Source organism: Oryzias melastigma, unplaced genomic scaffold, assembly GCF_002922805.2.
Source record: "Oryzias melastigma strain HK-1 unplaced genomic scaffold, ASM292280v2 sc00259, whole genome shotgun sequence".
NCBI lineage: Eukaryota > Metazoa > Chordata > Actinopteri > Beloniformes > Adrianichthyidae > Oryzias > Oryzias melastigma.
In genome coordinates this window covers 277,425-294,867 of record NW_023416893.1, presented here as the reverse complement: position 1 = coordinate 294,867, position 17,443 = coordinate 277,425, and the positions used below count along the sequence as shown (strand labels likewise).

At 45.6% G+C, this 17,443-nt stretch overlaps 1 long non-coding RNA gene across 1 annotated transcript; it reads right to left on the bottom strand.

The window, feature by feature from the left end:
- Positions 1-12,544: 12,544 nt before the first annotated feature.
- LOC118598248 lies at positions 12,545-13,812 on the bottom strand. Its single transcript, XR_004947370.1, has 3 exons — positions 13,043-13,812; positions 12,759-12,808; positions 12,545-12,662 (listed from the first exon to the last, which is right to left on the bottom strand). It is a non-coding gene; the product is annotated as an uncharacterized LOC118598248 (long non-coding RNA).
- Between the last annotated feature and the right edge of the window lie 3,631 nt (positions 13,813-17,443).

The following is a 17,443-nucleotide window of genomic DNA, read 5'->3' as shown; positions in this document are numbered from 1 at the left end:
TTAGGCTGGCTCTTCTTGGAGTGTACCGGCCTCTCCTCCTCATTTCCCTTGGTAGCTGGAGGCTGAGACGCCGGATGATAAATCCTCAGCAGAGATTCTTCAGGCATTCTTCAGGAGCCGGCACTTCACTTAATCTGCCCCGGGCTTGGAGCAACAGTTGGCTGGGGTGGAAGGGAGGTCGGCTCTAACCAGGAATATGATGAGTTTGAGTACCAGAAAGAGAAAGAGTTTAGATGTTTGCTGAGATTCAGACACAAATGTTGGGAGCTGTGATCAGTTTCACTCAGCTCCAAACACAGACAAAACGCAATCATTACCTCACCTGACACTCTTGCTTCCCCGCTCAATCCCTCCTGTGAGTGTTTTCTTTGGAGAAAGCAGAAGAATGAGAGCTGATAAAAGCTCCAGAGGCGCTGGACGAGGAAATGCTTTGCAGATGTGTGCAGTGACTCCGATTTGTCAGCCAGAGTTTTTTTTCCTTTTTTTTAAATAAAAAAAAATCTGTTTTCTTAGACGTTTTTGAGCGTGTGACAAACCTCAAATGTGTTTGTATCTCCTGAAGTGCATTCCGTTACCAGCTGTGAAGATTAACGATGTGGTGGCGTGTCAGTATAGACTGCGGTATGTGTGGATGCACAGCTGACAAAGCTTGTGCACTTCTCATCGAAGAGATCAACTCTCTGCTGGTCTCTAGTTTCGACTGATTACTTTAATATGCCCTTTAATGAGTACGAGGCCTCCTGCTTACAATTAGTGCACGAGTATGAGTGCATGTGTGTGTGCTACTTGTTGCATGGTGTTTAATTACTGCTGTGTGTCTGTGCAGCTCAGCAGGATCCAGCTGGAATAGGAGGATGCTTGACTGCACTCTGGCATCCAGTGACACCCACACCGACAGGGCAGCAGTCCCAGGACTTCCTGCCATTTCTTCCAGTATTTTTCCACCGTTTTAAGGTTTAATACAGTTAATCCCAGTGTTTGAATAGTACACTGAGCTTCTGTCCAATGTAGCCACGAGGGGGCCCAAGCCAGGGTCTCATTGTGCCGGTCCCAAGCCCGGATAAATACAGAGGGTTGTGTCAGGAAGGGCATCCGACGTAAAATCTTGCCAAATCAAATATGCGAATCAGACCTACGAAATCCATACCGGATCGGTCGAGGCCCGGGTTAACAACGACCGCCATCGGTGCTGTTCACCGACAGGGTGCCGGTGGAAATTGGACTACTGTTGGTGGAAGAAGGAGAGGAGGAAGGCAGGTTCGTAGGGAGAGAGAGAAGAGGAAAGTCACTAGTGTTGGACTGAGAGTTGGGACTTTGAATGTTGGAACTATGACAGGAAAGGGTAGAGAGTTAGTGGACATGATGCAGAGGAGAAAGGTAGACATACTGTGTGTCCAGGAGACCAGGTGGAAAGGTAGCAAGGCTAGAAGTTTAGGAGCAGGGTTCAAGTTGTTCTATCATGGTGGAGATGGGAAGAGAAATGGAGTAGGAGTTATCCTAAAGGAGGAGTTTGTTAGGAGTGTTGTGGAGGTAAAAAGAGTGTCAGATAGAGTGATGAGTCTGAAGATAGAAATGGAGGGTGTCATGTTCAATGTTGTTAGTGGGTATGCCCCACAGGTAGGATGTGAGCTGGAAGAGAAGGAGAAGTTCTGGTTGGATCTTGATGAAGTGATGATGAGCATCCCTGGAAATGAGAGAGTTGTCATTGGTGCAGATTTCAATGGTCATATTGGTGCAGGAAACCGAGGTGATGAGGAGGTGATGGGCAGGTTTGGTATCCAGGAGAGGAATGTAGAAGGACAGATGGTGGTTGATTTTGCAAAAAAGATGGAAATGGCGATAGTGAATACATTCTTTGAGAAGAGACAGGAACATAGAGTGACCTATAAGAGTGGAGGTAGAAGCACACAGATAGACTACATCTTGTGTAGACGGTGTAATCTGAAGGAGATCAGTGACTGTAAAGTAGTGTTTGTATGTGCTTTAGAGATGTGTCAGCTGAGCAGAGTGAGCCACAAATTTTTTTTCCTGGGATCAGTTAATGTACAAGACTCCAATACGCCGTGCCCTGTGACGGCAAAGCTTCAGGGTTGTGATGTGACGTTCAAATTAGACAGCGGAGCCAATACCAGCATCATTTCTTTGGAGACTTGTGAAAGCTTGAAGATAAAACCCCAGCTGGAACCTTCCCAGCTAGTGTTGGACTGTCCTGGTGGTAGATTAAAAACCAAGGGGTCATTTAAAACGTCCACCACCTACAAAGGGACTGAGTACTGCTTTGATGCACATGTTGTGGAGGGCCCTACAGTTAACAATCTTCTAAGTAGAGAGGTGTCAGTGACCATGGGTCTCAACCAACGTTTAGAAACAATATCTGAGTCACACAGCGACGTAATCGGTTTGTTGAAAACGACCCCAGTGAAGATAAAACTGAAGGAAGGAGCAGTGCCATATTCTGTCACAACGGCCAGACAAGTCTCAGTTCCACTACCTCCTAAAGTGCAAGGAGAGCTTAAGAGGATGGTTTGGAGTGGTGTGATTGAAGAGATAACTGAGCATACTGACTGGTGTGCCCCAATGGTGCCTGTGGCACAAAAAAAGGCCAAGTGAGGATATGTGTTGGACTTAACCGTCCTAATCAGGCAGTGAAATGTGAAAAGTACATTTTGCCCACCCTTGATGTCATCCTCCCCAAGTTGGCTGGTTCCAGCGTGTTTTTATTAATTGATGCAGCCACAGGGTTTTGGCAAATTCCGTTAGACAGGGACAGTGCTAAATTAATGTGGTACGAGGGAAGGTACGAGTACCGTTCAATAGGTTGATTGCACATAAAGACAGGAGGCGTGGCTCAGAGTTAAAAAATAAAATCTTTATTAACAAAATTCTAAAAACACAATCACACACACACACACACACACAAACTAAAATAGGGAAAAAGATCAGTTTATCTGAAGCCCGTTTAGCTACGTAAGGTGGAGGCCCCCAAAACAAAACAACTAAAACATAATTCACCCCACTCACGTGATGTTGCACACTCACAAGTGAATCACTTCACCAAGACACGACACTCCAATAAGGGGGAAACCTCCACCTGGGCACGAGACTGGGTCCTCAGCACTGAGGGGAAGGGGAAAACAAAGAATTAAAATTAACACACTCCAAATAAAATAAAAACACTTATGCAGGAGTGGAGCCGGGCTGAGTGGCTTCTGCAGCTCCACTGCAGATCAAAAACAAAACAGTGCTCCTAAAAACATTAAAAGCACCGCGTTAAAAGCAGAGGGCTAAAAGGTTTTGGATAAAAGTTCAGAAGATAAAAGTGCTCGTGTACTTTAGTTCTTTTCCGGTGGGGGACTGGGTCCGGGTTTGCCCTGGTGGTCCGTCGTGCACCTTCGTTGGACGACAGCAGCGGCTAGCCACCCCAGCAGAACCCTCGTCATGCACGACGCGATGGTGAGCAGGCGAGCAGCAAGTCGTCCCGACAATCAATATACATAAAGCAGCAGCTGATCCAATACTACTGGGAGCACAGAAATCCCTGACAGTGGAAGACAAATTAACATAATTTAAAAAAGATAATAGCTTAAAAGAAGTGCGAGCCCTGAGGACTGCTGACTTACTCGTCACCAGAAACATAAAACAGCATGCAAATTGCAGAGACTCTGTTTATGGTGAGTTTGGGCTGTGATGTTTGTCCAGAGCTATAAAATAAAAACATGAGCAATGTGAAGCCTGCCGAGAGGTTACCAAGGCAGCCTGCCACCGCTACCTCACCTGTGAGGCTAACCGGAAGTGCACACCAGGAAGTGGGCGGTCCCAGAGGCCAGATGATGCCCATGACTGCCAGTGGGCCGCTTAATCTTTTTATAGTGCCTCTTGAGGCCACTGGCTGCAATTAACCTCTCAGCCACACCTGCAGCAATCTATCCTGCTACATTGACAACATTCATAACCCCATTCGGAAGATACTATTTTCACCGACTTCCGTGGTGCTTCCAGTGCTCCAGAAATCTTCCAAATAGAAATGAACAACCTGCTAAAAGACCATGAAGGGACAGCAGCTTGCATGGATGACATTATAGTGTATGGGGAGACACTTGAAGTGCACAATGAACGATTAAAAAGGGTGCTGCAGACACTAAAGGGTGCTGGACAGATTTTGAACAAAGTCAAATGCAAATACTCAGATCCAGTTCTTCGGGCACGTTATTGATAAACAAGGCATCAGACCAAATACCGGAAGGGTGGAGGCCATCCCAAACATCCAACCACCTCAAAACACAGGTGATCTCAAGCAGGTGATGGAGATGCTCCATTATCTGGGACGCTATTTGCTGAACTTGGCTGATGTTACTGACCCACTAAGCGACCTTCTTAAGGCTGACAGAGCATGCATGTGGGATGCCGCGCAAGATTAGGCATTTAAAAGGGTTAAGCAGATGCTAGCTGAAGCTCCTGTGCTAACCTACTACGACATAAAGAAAGCAACAATCGTTAGTCCTGATGCTAGCAGCTACGGGTTGGGGGTTCTTCAAGATCATGATGGACAGTTGAAGCCAGTCACATACTGTTCTAGTACCCTGAGTGAAGCGGAGAAAAGGTACGCTCAGATTGAAAAGGAGCGCTTAGCGGTAGTTTGGGCGTGTGAAAATTCTTAAAGTACTTGTATTGCCAGGACCATTTCACAGTTCACACCGATCATAAACCACTAGTCCCACTCTGTAATGTTAAAGACATTGATGCTGTTCCACTCCGCTGCCAACGACTGTTACTGAGAATGATGAGGTTTAATGGAAAAGCAGAGCACGTCCCCGGCAAACGGCTCACAGTTGCAGACACCCTCTCACGACACTCCAGCACGGTTCTACAAGTGGAAGCCATTGAGTTGTCAGAAGACATATTAGCTTTGGAAGAAGCCACACAGGAGGCATGGCCGGTATCGAGTTCTTGGTTGCAGGAGGTCAAACTTCATCCTAAGGATGACCCTGAGCTACAGAACGTGAGGCACCTTGTGGACAATGGCTGCTGGTAAAGTTCCTGACAACATTTGGCCATATTATGCAGTAAAGGACTTCCTTTCAGTCTCCACTGACCTGCCCCTGAGACAGGATTGTCATTCCCCAAAGTCTGAGGTCAGAAATAATGACAAAATTGCATGATGGCCAGATGGGCACAGTCAAGTGTCGAGAGCGAGCGAGGCAAAGCGTTTGGTGGCCTGGGATCAGCAAGATGCTGCAGACATGGATCGAACACTGTCAGTATTGTCAGGCATCAAAACCTCAGCATCACAAACCACTGCTCACCACCCCTTTACCTGACAGGCCCTGGAAGAGAGTGTCTGCAGATATCTGTGAGGTCAATAAAAATAATTATCTTGTTGTAGTAGATTACTTTTCAAGATACATTGAGCTGACTTATCTACCAAGTCTGACTGGAGCTCCAGTGCGCTCTCACCTCAGCACCATCTTTGCCAGATGGAGTTTGCCAACTGTGTCGGTCACTGATAATGGACCACAGTTTTCTGGGCGAGAGTTTGAAGATTTCTCAAAGACTTTTGACTTCCAACATGCTACCTCCAGCTCACATTTTCCGCAAGGTAATGGTGAGGCAGAGAGGGCTGTGAGGACAGCCAAGCCCTTTCTGAAACAGAAAGATCCTTCCCTAGCTCTTCTAAGCTATAGAGCAACCCCCTTACAGGCCACAGGTTACAGTCCTGCCCAGTTGATGCTAGGCCGTCAGTTGTGCACACCAGTTCCTACACTGGAGGAGAAACTTAGTCCTCAGTGGCCTGATTTCACCTTGGTGAAAGCTGCAGATGCCAAAGCTAAACGTGCGTACCAACACCACTATGACAGGCGACATTCCAGTCGACCTCTACATTCACTCAAGTCTGGTGACCGTGTTGCTGTTAAACTTGACAACCAGAAGGGTCGGACGTCTACGGCCACAGTTCTTAAGGAGTGTGATACCCCAAGGCCCTATCTCATCTCCACAGCTGAAGGGGTTCTACGCAGAAACATACGCAACTTGCGCCTGCTGAGACCTCCACTCCTGCCGCTGGAGCTTGAAGAAAGTCAGGACAAGGACCCTCAAAGGAGGGTCGACTCCAGCAACCTCAGCAACCTCTTCAGGCTGAAAGACAGTTGACAACTCAGACTCTGGTAGGTGCTACCACTTCAAGAGGCCGGGTAGTCAGAAAGCCATCTTATTTGAAAGACTTTGTCACCTAATGGTTGAGGATGAGGACACAGACAAAACTTTGAGGCAGAATAATCCTCATTGTCTGTGTTGGCAACCGGTAGTCTACCCGGAAGCCGTAGTTTAAAATGTTGTGGTTCCAAGCATAATGTTTTAGTATACTAGAGCAGTTCATTGCATGTTAATTATGTTTTGTGCATATCCATTCCCTGTGTTACTCAAAAGAGGGAAGGTGTAATGTGATGAGTAGTTTACTTGTTTGTATTGCGGAGCAACACACCAGGTGTAAGGTGACGCGGAGATTGTGAGGAGGCTCATGCGAGGAATAAACGAACAGTTGAACTTCATGGATTGTCTGCGTGTGATTCATTCACTATACACTTAAAGCTCTGACTTTACACCGCTGAGTGTCCTTATAGGGAGCTGGAATTCTCTCAGACATCTGAGGTGGTAGAGGCGTTGGCGAGCCTTCTTCACCTCAGTGCTGATGTAGACAGACCAGGTCCTATCCTGAGAGATATTGGTATCTGAAGCTGTCCACCCTCTTCACCTGCATCTCACCGATAGTGAACGAGGACCAGTCCCTCTGCTGTTTGCGACTCATACACCCAGCCATGCTTTTGGTTAAATAAACTGTTATGAAAAGTTAAAAAAAAATCACTTTTATGGAATCAAAGAAGACAAATCATCTAAAGGCTGTACGCATCTCCTGAGCGTGCTCTGTTTTGCTTTCTGCCCTCCTTCTTAGTCATTGTAGTTCAAGGTCAACATAAATAACTAAGGTTTAACGCAGAAAGTATCATTTTTAGAAATAACCATTTCTGGTTTGACAAACAAAAAAAAAATTATGGTTTATTTTTGGCAAGTGGAAACATTCAGAAAAAACAGTAACAATTGTTACAAGGGAGAAAAAGCATGAAGGGGGAAGTGTGATGGTTTTTATTTCAATAATATTTTAGTTAATTTTATTTTGATTGTTGGATACACAGTCAGTGACTTGTACAGTTTGAGGGTCACCCTGACCAATCGCACATCTTGGGTAGAGGTTCTTCCTACAAGACAAACATATAAAACAAAGTTCACCTGAATTACTCGAGGACAATAATCAAGATGTTGGACTTGAAAACATGTTTTTTCCACTCTTGAACCCCACTGAGCTGTTTGGATGAACCAGACAAAAGAAGAACAATTCCACTGCCGTACTTTAATGGGAACTTCTGCAGGAGACTCGGAACGATCTTTTTCAAGGTTCATTTCTATTGTGTAAAAAATCTCATGACGGTCTTCAATTAGTAACATTTGTCAGAAGTGTTTACATTGATGATATTAAAGAATAAAGCGCATTTTGGTCTATAAATCAATTCCAGGATTTCCTTTTGATACTGCAGTTGTTTCATTCTAGGTTGTTTCTGTTATGTTGGTAGGTCGTACAGATAAGACAGTGTAGCTTTTCAGATGAACTTTATTAATACAGCTTCCTCTTTCAGCGTCAGCGACAGAACAGCAATCCACTTCTTCTTCTCTCTTCCTGTTTTACATTGCCCCCTAGTGGCAGCATTAGAAAACAACATATTCCCCTTTTACGTAAAATAAGAATGCAACATACTTGACTTTAACAATAAATAAAATGAACTGAAGATCTTTCATTTATTACGTCCATCACAAATTGTCAATTAAACCTTCAACCTTTAACATAATAACCTTTGATGTCAAATTAGAAAAAAATGTCTAGAATGAACACATTTCAATTCTCCAGCATTCTTTATACATATCATGCAGCTAAGATTATTTCACATAATCTTCCAGCCAACGTGGAGGTCTCCTTACACGACCTGTAATGACAGGAGCTTGAGCAGCAGTATTTGGCTGCACAACATCAGGTGTATCAACATGAAGTAGATCCAATGCAGGAGATTCAAAACCCTTTTTCGCAGGGATGTTGGAATGAGCCAAACGTGAAGCATGCCACTTTCTCCCATCTTCTAACAAATAGGTTCCTGGTGCTAACTGCTTCATGACTCGTAATGGCTCAGAAAATCTCGGGTGTGATTTTAGAACATGTGTCGGTTTCCGAACACGAACACACTCTCCCTCTTGAAAGGTAGGAACACGTGCACCTCGTCTCTTATCTGTGTAAAGCTTCATTTTGTTCTGTTTAGCAGCCACTGAGTCAGCCAAACGCGTCACAGCACTGTCCTGTGGATCAGGAAGCAGGACATGCAAGCGAGTGCGCATTTTTCTCCCAAGAAGTAGCTCACAAGGAGAAACTTCAGTGGTAGAATGAGGCGTGGAGCGATAGACTTGCAGAAAGTTTGTCACAGTCTGACGCCAAGACTTTTTTTCGAGAATCGCACCTTGAATGCAACTTTTGAGCACTCTGTGGAACCTTTCAACTGCACCATTTGCCGCGGGATGGTAAACAGAAGTTCTGATGTGCTTTATGTCTCTGGAGCGCAGGAACGCAGCAAACTCAGCAGAAGTGAACTGACTTCCATTATCAGAAACGACAGTCTGTGGATTTCCGAACCTGCTGAAAACCGAACTAAGAAAAGAGATCACTGTCTCAGATGTAACAGAAGCTGCAAAACCCACCTCTGGCCATTTACTGTGATAATCCACCATTGTGATTGCATATCTACAGTCCCAAACAGCAGTCTCAAAAGGACCCACAACATCAATTGCCACCTTTTCCCATGGCAAAGAAGGAAACGGTACCGGTACAAGCGGAGCTGCAGCAGGAAGTGCAGTCTTATCACAACTTTGACACAGTTGACATCCTTTAACGTGTTGTGTCACTTGGTCATCCATGCCAGGCCACCAGTACAAATCTCTGAGCCTTTGCTTGGTTCTGACATTGCCTTGATGACCTTCATGTGCCAAAATGATCAGTTGATGACGTAAACTGACAGGCACAACAAGCCGAGAGCCTCTGAACACATAGTCATGTTGCACAGAAAACTCCTCCCTCAACCTGAAATAAGGGCGTAAGTTTTCAGGCAATGCAGCAGATGAACGAGGGAAACCGTTCATGAGTTGTAACCGTAAGGCAGACAGCTCAGGGCATGAGGAAGATGCAGAAGCGAAGTCTGCAGGCGATACTGCAGTCAGAGCAGCAGACAGCATTGCAACAAATTCCGGCTCCGAGTCGGCACAAGCATCCTGATCTGCAGAAAGAGGCAAACGTGACAAGCAATCAGCAATGCAATTTTCAGAACCTGGTCTGTACACCACATCATAGTTGTAACACAGCAGGCGAGCAGACCAGCGTGCCATTCGCATGCTTGCACGATCAGTTCCCTTCGAGGTGAGTAGTGTGGTTAGAGCCTGGTGATCCGTACGCAGTGTGAATCTACGACCCCATAGGTACGTTCTCCAGCGTTCCACAGCCCAGACGCATGCTAGAGCTTCTTTTTCAACGGTGGAGTATTTACGCTCCACAGCAGACAAGGTCCTAGAAGCAAACGCAACCACGCGCTTTGTGTCACCATGAACCTGAGTAAGAACAGCACCTAAGCCATAATCTGATGCATCGGTGGAAACAGTTGTAGGAAGAACAGGGTCAAACAAAGCCAATGCTGAACTATCAACCAGAGCTCGTTTTACTGTGTCGAAACTCTGTTGTGCTTTTTCTGACCACTGAAACTCAACTCCTTGGCGTATGCATGTACGTAAAGGTTCAACCATTGTAGCAAAGTTTGGCACAAATTTGTTGTACCATGACACCAGTCCGGGCTGCACGGTGGCGCAGTGGTTAGCGCTCTTGCCTCACAGCAAGAAGGCCCCGGTTCGACTCCCAGCTGGGACCTTTCAGTGTGGAGTTTGCATGTTCTCCCCGTGCATGCGTGGGTTTTCACCGGGGACTCCGGCTTCCTCCCACCGTCCAAAAACATGCTTCATAGGTTGATTGGTGACTCTAAATTGCCCCTAGGTGTGAATGTGAGAATGAATGTGTGTGTGATTGAGGCCCTGCGACAGACTGGAGACCTGTCCAGGGTGTACCCCGCCTTCGCCCTTCAGTAGCCGGGTTAGGCTCCGGCACCCCCGCGACCCCGAAAGGGACAAAGCGGTCAAGAAAATGGATGGATGGATGGATGGATGACACCAGTCCCAAGAAAGAACGCAGTGTGGCTACATCAGAAGGAGGTGGTGCGTCAAGGATGGCAGAGAGGTGATCGTCAGTTGGTTGAATCCCCTGTGGTGTAACTGTGTGACCTAAGAACTTCAGAGTGGACCTGTTAAACTGACATTTTTCCTTGTTCAGCTGTAGACCTGCGTCTTTTAACTGTTGCAGCACTGCAGCAAGAGTAGCATCATGATCACGTTGAGTTGCACCCCACAGAATGATGTCATCTAAATAATGAGCAACATTTGGTATCCCAGCCAACACTGTAGCTAGCATTTTTTGGAAAGCAGCTGGTGCTGAAGCCAATCCATATGGCACCCTGCAAAATCTAAACAAACCATCATGGGTGATGAATGCAGTCAGGTCTCTGCTGTCTTCATGCAAAGGTAGCTGGAAATAAGCAGACTCTAAATCAAGAGTAGAAAAAACAGTAGCATTTCTAAGCTTTGACAGCATTTCATCAATGTTAGGAAGTGGGTAACTATCTATGACAACAGCTTTGTTTGGTTCTCGCAAGTCGACACACATCCTGATATTACCTGACTTCTTTTGAGTGACAACAATGGGGGAAACCCATGGAGATGCATCAATCTTTTCTATTACCCCAGTCTGCAAAAGTTTTTCCAGTTCTTTACTTACAGCATCTCTCACTGACAGAGGCAGACGTCGTAGCTTCTGCCTGACTGGAGCAACACTCGTGGAGACTTTAACTTTATGCACAAACTTAGTTGCACATCCCAGAGAGGGCAGTTGAGGATGAGCTGACAGACGCATCACAGGAGCAGTCGGTGAAGGTGGACAGTTACTTTCGACAGAAGTCCCAGTAAAACACAACCTCAGTCCTTTGAGGAGATCCATGCCTAGTAGAGTGGTACCAGAGTCCACAACAAACAGCTTGGTTGTGTAACATGCATCATCGTGTGACACAGCTGCAGGAAGACATCCCAGCACAGGTATAGGAGAGCGAGAGTATGTAACCAGAGTAACATCTGGAGCCTGCAGAGCATCACTGCTGAAATGGGTCTCATACTCACTCCTGGATATGATAGAAACAGATGAGCCCGAGTCCACAGTAAACTGGATTGGCGCTGAGGTAGAAGCAGTTTTAATGGTAGCTGTGCAACGGATCCTGTCAGATGAGTCAGCATTGTTCAAATAGAGGATTTGAACCTCCGGCAAATCGACGGCGTTAACAGAGCGGGTCTGGGTTGACCTGCAAACGCGGGCAAAATGACCCACCTTCTGACAGTTTTTACACTTAACCCCAGCAGCAGGACATTTTGGGCTGTTTGCAAGATGTTTATCAGCACCACAGCGATAGCAGGAACATGATGAAGTGGAAGTAGCAGTAGAATTCCGTACAGCAGGAGCAGGTGGAGTCTTTTGACGTGCCTTCTGGAACTGCCTCCGATCAGCCGATGGTTTCATGTGGACAGCCGCAACAGGAGCCGTTGGGGTGGAAGTAGAAATCGACCTGGCTTGTTCCGTAGCTGCTTCTATTCAAGTCAGCTTCAAGCAGCAGTCGTTCACGTATGCGCTGACTACGTACATGTTCAACCAGCTGGTCCCAGATCATTTCATCCTGCTTGTCATCAAAGTCACATGTCGCAGCTAAATCTCTTAAAGCGGCCACATAATGCAAAATGGATTCGGTTGGAGTTTGCACGCGTTTTCTGAAAACACGGCGCTCAGCGACGGCATTCCGTTTCGGATTGAAGTGGGCTTTCAAAGCTTTCATGGTATCCTCCATAGTAGTACCTTGCTCTGGAAGTGTGTAAAACAGACGCTGACCTTCTGTCCCAAGTGTATGTAGAAGAAGCGCCTTTTTTCTCTCCTCTGGTAATTCATCTCCTGACGCCGCAAGCACTACCAGGTAATTCCGGAACATTTTCTCCCATGTGTCTAGCGGTATGCTAGGCTCACCCGGGCACGGCAGAAAAGGAGGTGGAGACGACATTGCAGCAAATGCCATCTCACACGCAGTAGATCCTCATCCCATCCTAGTTGCCACTTGTTATTTTGGGAGATCGTACAGATCAGACAGCGTAGCTTTTCAGATGAACTTTATTAATACAGCTTCCTCTTTCAGCGTCAGCGACAGAACAGCAATTCACTTCTTCTTCTCTCTTCCTGTTTTACATTGCCCCCTAGTGGCAGCATTAGAACACAACAGTTTCACAGATTTAATATTTATATGTTTAATTTGGTCCAGTAGATGACAATTTTATTTTAAAAAGTGTGTATTTCAACAAGTGCTGTTGAACAATGCTTGTAGTTGTAATGTAGGACCTACAATGGCGGGCCACAGTCTCTCAGCTCCGCTACATTCTGATGGATCCACCTGTGGACAAATAGATCCATGAGCGTCTTTGTTTTCCTTATCTGAGCTGTAATCTGGATCAGAACTGTACGACTGGATAGTGAAGAAATTGCTTACCATCTTTCATGCACCGCTAATTTTGGGTTGGCGTTGTGAGGAGCTGCAAGCTAGCAGGAGAGTGTAAACAGAAAGTTCTCAGCAAAGTGCAGGGGAAGGAGGGGTTAGGTTTCTCCACAACTCAGAGGTGAATTTCTAATGAACTCCTGAGAAACCATGTCCTAGAAAACAACACTGATTTTTCCTAAATCCAGCATCATCACAATTAAAATCCCTCTGGAAATGCTTACACTCCATGTGACTGAAACTGAGATAAAATGAGGTTTGATGTGTAAGAACCTCACCTGCTTTCAAAAGTGTTAAACGTTGATGCTTCATCCTTTCCAGGCCAGATTCGCTGAGTGGGCAAAGGTTTCATGCATTTGTACCTCCTATTGAGCGCTTGATAGGATCTGAATGATCACGTTAGCTGAGAGCAAGCACACGTCTTGTCAGGATTGTGCCTCCAGCCTCACCCTCCTGGTTAGTAATTCTCTACACCTGTGGCACCTCCTGTATATTCTGCTTCTGACTGGTCTCTACTGCCAGAGTGTGCTGAGTCTTCTATTACCTCCAGCCAGGCTCCTGTGTTATTGCCTGATATTTTCACCTGTTTTTGGACCTGACCTGAGTTAGTTTTTCCCTGGAGCTGGTTTATGGTGCTTCCTTGCCAGATCTTTTTGCTGTTTTTGGAGTCCCAGAGGATGGCTGGTTCCTCACCAATTGTGGATCTCCTGTTGCCGTGCAGTCTTCCTCCTCCAGCAGCCTCTCATCTCCTCCCAATGAACCTTGTTGTGTCTCTCCCTTTTGGAGCTACAGAAGCCCTAAAATTTCATATGAGCTGCATTACAGACTTCCAGCTGAATTTCCCCTTCTTCCTGTTCCAAATCTAACTCATGTTGTGCTTCTGCCTAGCTCTGAGACTGCCATCTGCTGACTGGAGGACCTCCCTGCCATTTCTGTCAGCCTGAGACTTTCTTTACCTTCCATTAAAACCGTTAAATCTTGAGCGTTTCTCATTATTTGGGGCTTCAGCCGTACGCTACTTCTTCTTCTTTCCCTTTCAGCTTTTCCCTTCAGGGGTCGCCACAGCGAATCAGTTCCCTCCATCTAAGCCTGTCTTCAGCATCCTCCACTCTAACACCAGCCACCTTCATGTCTTCATTCACTGCATCCATAAACCTCCTCTTTGGTCTTCCTCTAGACCTCTTTCCTGCAGCTCTAGACTCAGCATCCTTCTACCAATATATTCACTGTCTCTCCTCTGAACATGTCCAAACCATCTCAGTCTGGCCTCTCTGACTTTATCTCCAAAACCTCTAACATGTGCTGTCCCTCTGATGTATTCATTCCTGATCCTATCCATCCTGGTCACTCCCAAAGAGAACCTCAGCATCTTCATCTCTGCTACCTCCAGCTCTGCTTCCTGTCTTTTCTTCAGTCCCACTGTTTCTAGTCCAAACAACATGGCTGGTCTCACCACAGTCTTGTACACCTTTCCTTTCATTTGTGCTGAAACTCTTCTGTCACACATCACACCTGACACTTTTCTCCACCCATTCCAACCTGCTTGCACTCTCCTCTTCACTTCTTTTCCACACTCTCCATTACTCTGTACTGTTGACCCTAAATACTTAAACTCCTCCCCCTTCTTTATCTCTTCTCCCTGTAACCTCACTCTTCCACTCTGGTTCCTCTCATTCACACACATGTACTCTGTCTTACTGCGGCTAACCTTCATTCCTCTCCTTTCCAGGGCAAACCTCCACCTCTCTAACTCCACCTCCACCTGTTCCCTGCTCTCACTACAAATCACAATATCATCTGCAAACATCATAGTCCATGGTGATTCCTGTCTAACCTCATCCGTCAGTCTGTCCATCACCATTGCAAACAGGAAGGGGCTCAGAGCTGATCCCTGATGTAATCCCACCTCCACCTTGAACTCCTCTGTCACCCCTACAGCACACCTCACCACTGTCTTACAGCCCTCATACATGTCCTGCACTGCTCGGACATACTTCTCTGTCACTCCAGACTTCCTCATACAATACCATAGTTCCTCTCTGGGCACTCTGTCATAAGCTTTCTCCAGATCTACAAAGACACAGTGGAGCTCTCTCTGACCTTCTCTGTACTTCTCTATCAACATCCTCAAAGCAAATGTTGCATCTGTAGTGCTCTTTCTTGGCATGAAACCATACTGCTGCTCACAAATGTTCACTTCTGCTCTTAGTCTGGCTTCCACTACTCTTTCCCACACCTTCATTGTATGGCTCATCAGCTTTATTCCTCTGTAGTTACCACAACTCTGCACATCTCCCTTATTCTTAAAAATGGGCACCATCACACTTCTCCTCCATTCCTCAGGCATCTTCTCACCACCTAAGATCCTGTTGAACAACCCGGTCAAAAACTCCACTGCCATCTCTCCTAGACACTTCCATACCTCCACAGGTATATCATCAGGACCAAGAGCCTTTCCACTCTTCATCCTCTTCAAAGCCCCTCTCACTTCACCTTTACTAATCTTTCTTACTTCCTGCTCCACAACCGTCACCTCTTCTACTCTTTGTTCTCTCTCATTCTCTTCATTCATCAACTCTTCAAAGTATTCTTTCCATCTTTCCATTACACCACTGACACCTGTCACCACATTACCATTCCTATCCTTGATCACCCTAACCTGCTGCATGTCCTTCCCATCTCGATCTCTCTGCCTTGCTAGTCTGTACAGGTCAGTCTCTCCCTCCTTACTACCCAACCTAGCGTACAAGTCATCATAAGCTCTTTGTTTGGCCTTTGACACCTCTACTTTCACCTTACGCTGCATCTCCCTGTACTCCTGTCTACTCTCCTCAGTCCTCTCAGTGTCCCACTTCTTCTTAGCTAGTCTCTTACTCCGTATACACTCCTGCACCTCCTCATTCCACCACCAAGTCTCCTTATCAACTCTCTTTCCTGATGACACACCAAGTACACTCCTACCTGTCTCCCTGATCACATTAGCTGTAGTTATCCAGTCATCTGGGAGTACCTCCTGACCACCCAGAGCCTGTTTCAACTGTTTCTTAAAAGTCATGCAACAATCTTCTTTTTTCAACTTCCACCAGTTTGTCCTCTTCTCTGCCTTTGCCCTCTCTTTCTTCATCTTCTTCACCACCAGAGTCATTCTACACACCACCATCCTGTGCTGTCTGGAAACACTCTCACCAACCACTACTTTACAGTCACTGATCTCCTTCAGATTACACCGTCTACACAAGATGTAGTCTATCTGTGTGCTTCTACCTCCACTCTTATAGGTCACTCTATGTTCCTGTCTCTTCTCAAAGAATGTATTCACTATCGCCATTTCCATCTTTTTTGCAAAATCAACCACCATCTGTCCTTCTACATTCCTCTCCTGGATACCAAACCTGCCCATCACCTCCTCATCACCTCGGTTTCCTGCACCAACATGACCATTGAAATCTGCACCAATGACAACTCTCTCATTTCCAGGGATGCTCATCATCACTTCATCAAGATCCAACCAGAACTTCTCCTTCTCTTCCAGCTCACATCCTACCTGTGGGGCATACCCACTAACAACATTGAACATGACACCCTCCATTTCTATCTTCAGACTCATCACTCTATCTCAGTGTTTTTCAACCAGTTTGCCGCGGCACACTAGTGTGCCGTGAGAGATGGTCTGGTGTGCCGCGGGAAATTAGCCATTTTCACATATCTAAAACATCTACCATCACTATCAGCTCTGTGTTCATCCAAACAGCCCTGATTTAACACTCGATAGTTTTGAATAGTCAAGATGGTAAAATAAATATTTATTTGATTCTATAAATGACTAATCAGAATGCTGTTACTGCAATCCAGCCGCAAAACTAGCCTCAAACTCAGCTTTTAGGAAAGTCCCGCCCCCTTCAACTGTTTCCGTCAATCATTGTTGGAGGCTTGATCACATGTCACCAATCTGACCAATCAGAAGTGGTTAACGTCCTCTCTTCCTTGTTTTGATCCGGCTCATAAAGTCTCTCAGTTCCAACTAAAATAACAGCTAAAGCTCGTGTTTAGCGGTGTAGCTTCCAGCGGATCCGACGTCAGACAGTTTAAAAAGTGAACAAAAGAATGAAGCTCAGAAACAACAGTATGCCGGCATCTGCGTGAGTTTATGCACTACAGCCCCCATGATGCATTGGGTTAATTGCACGCGCTGAGCGCTGGGTGGAGGGGGAGGGGCTTAATACACATTCAGCAGCTCAAGAGCCAAATAGGGAGAGAGATAGAGAGAAAACATCAACACAAAATGTAAAGAAAATGAAAAGAAAAAGAAGATAAAAACTGGAATCATTTGACTTTTCTTGATAGCATGAAGGAACTGTCTGCAGGAAATATTCTATATGTATATATATTCTGTATATATTTATGGCTCCACAACCAACCTGTCCAGACACCTGAGAACTGAGAGAATCTTCTCTAAAACAGAGCAGATCATCACTGAGAGAAGAAACAGATTACATCCTCAAAGCTGAGACACTTTTGTCTTTCTTAATGTTAATGTGAATAAAAGTCTTGATTTAGTGGTTTTTGCACAATTTAATTTGTATTTTGTGTTTTGGTTGCAGAGTTTTGTGTTGTTCACTTCAAATGTGTTTAAAAGGAAAAAAGCTTAAAATGTATAGAGTTAAAAACTGAATAGTTAA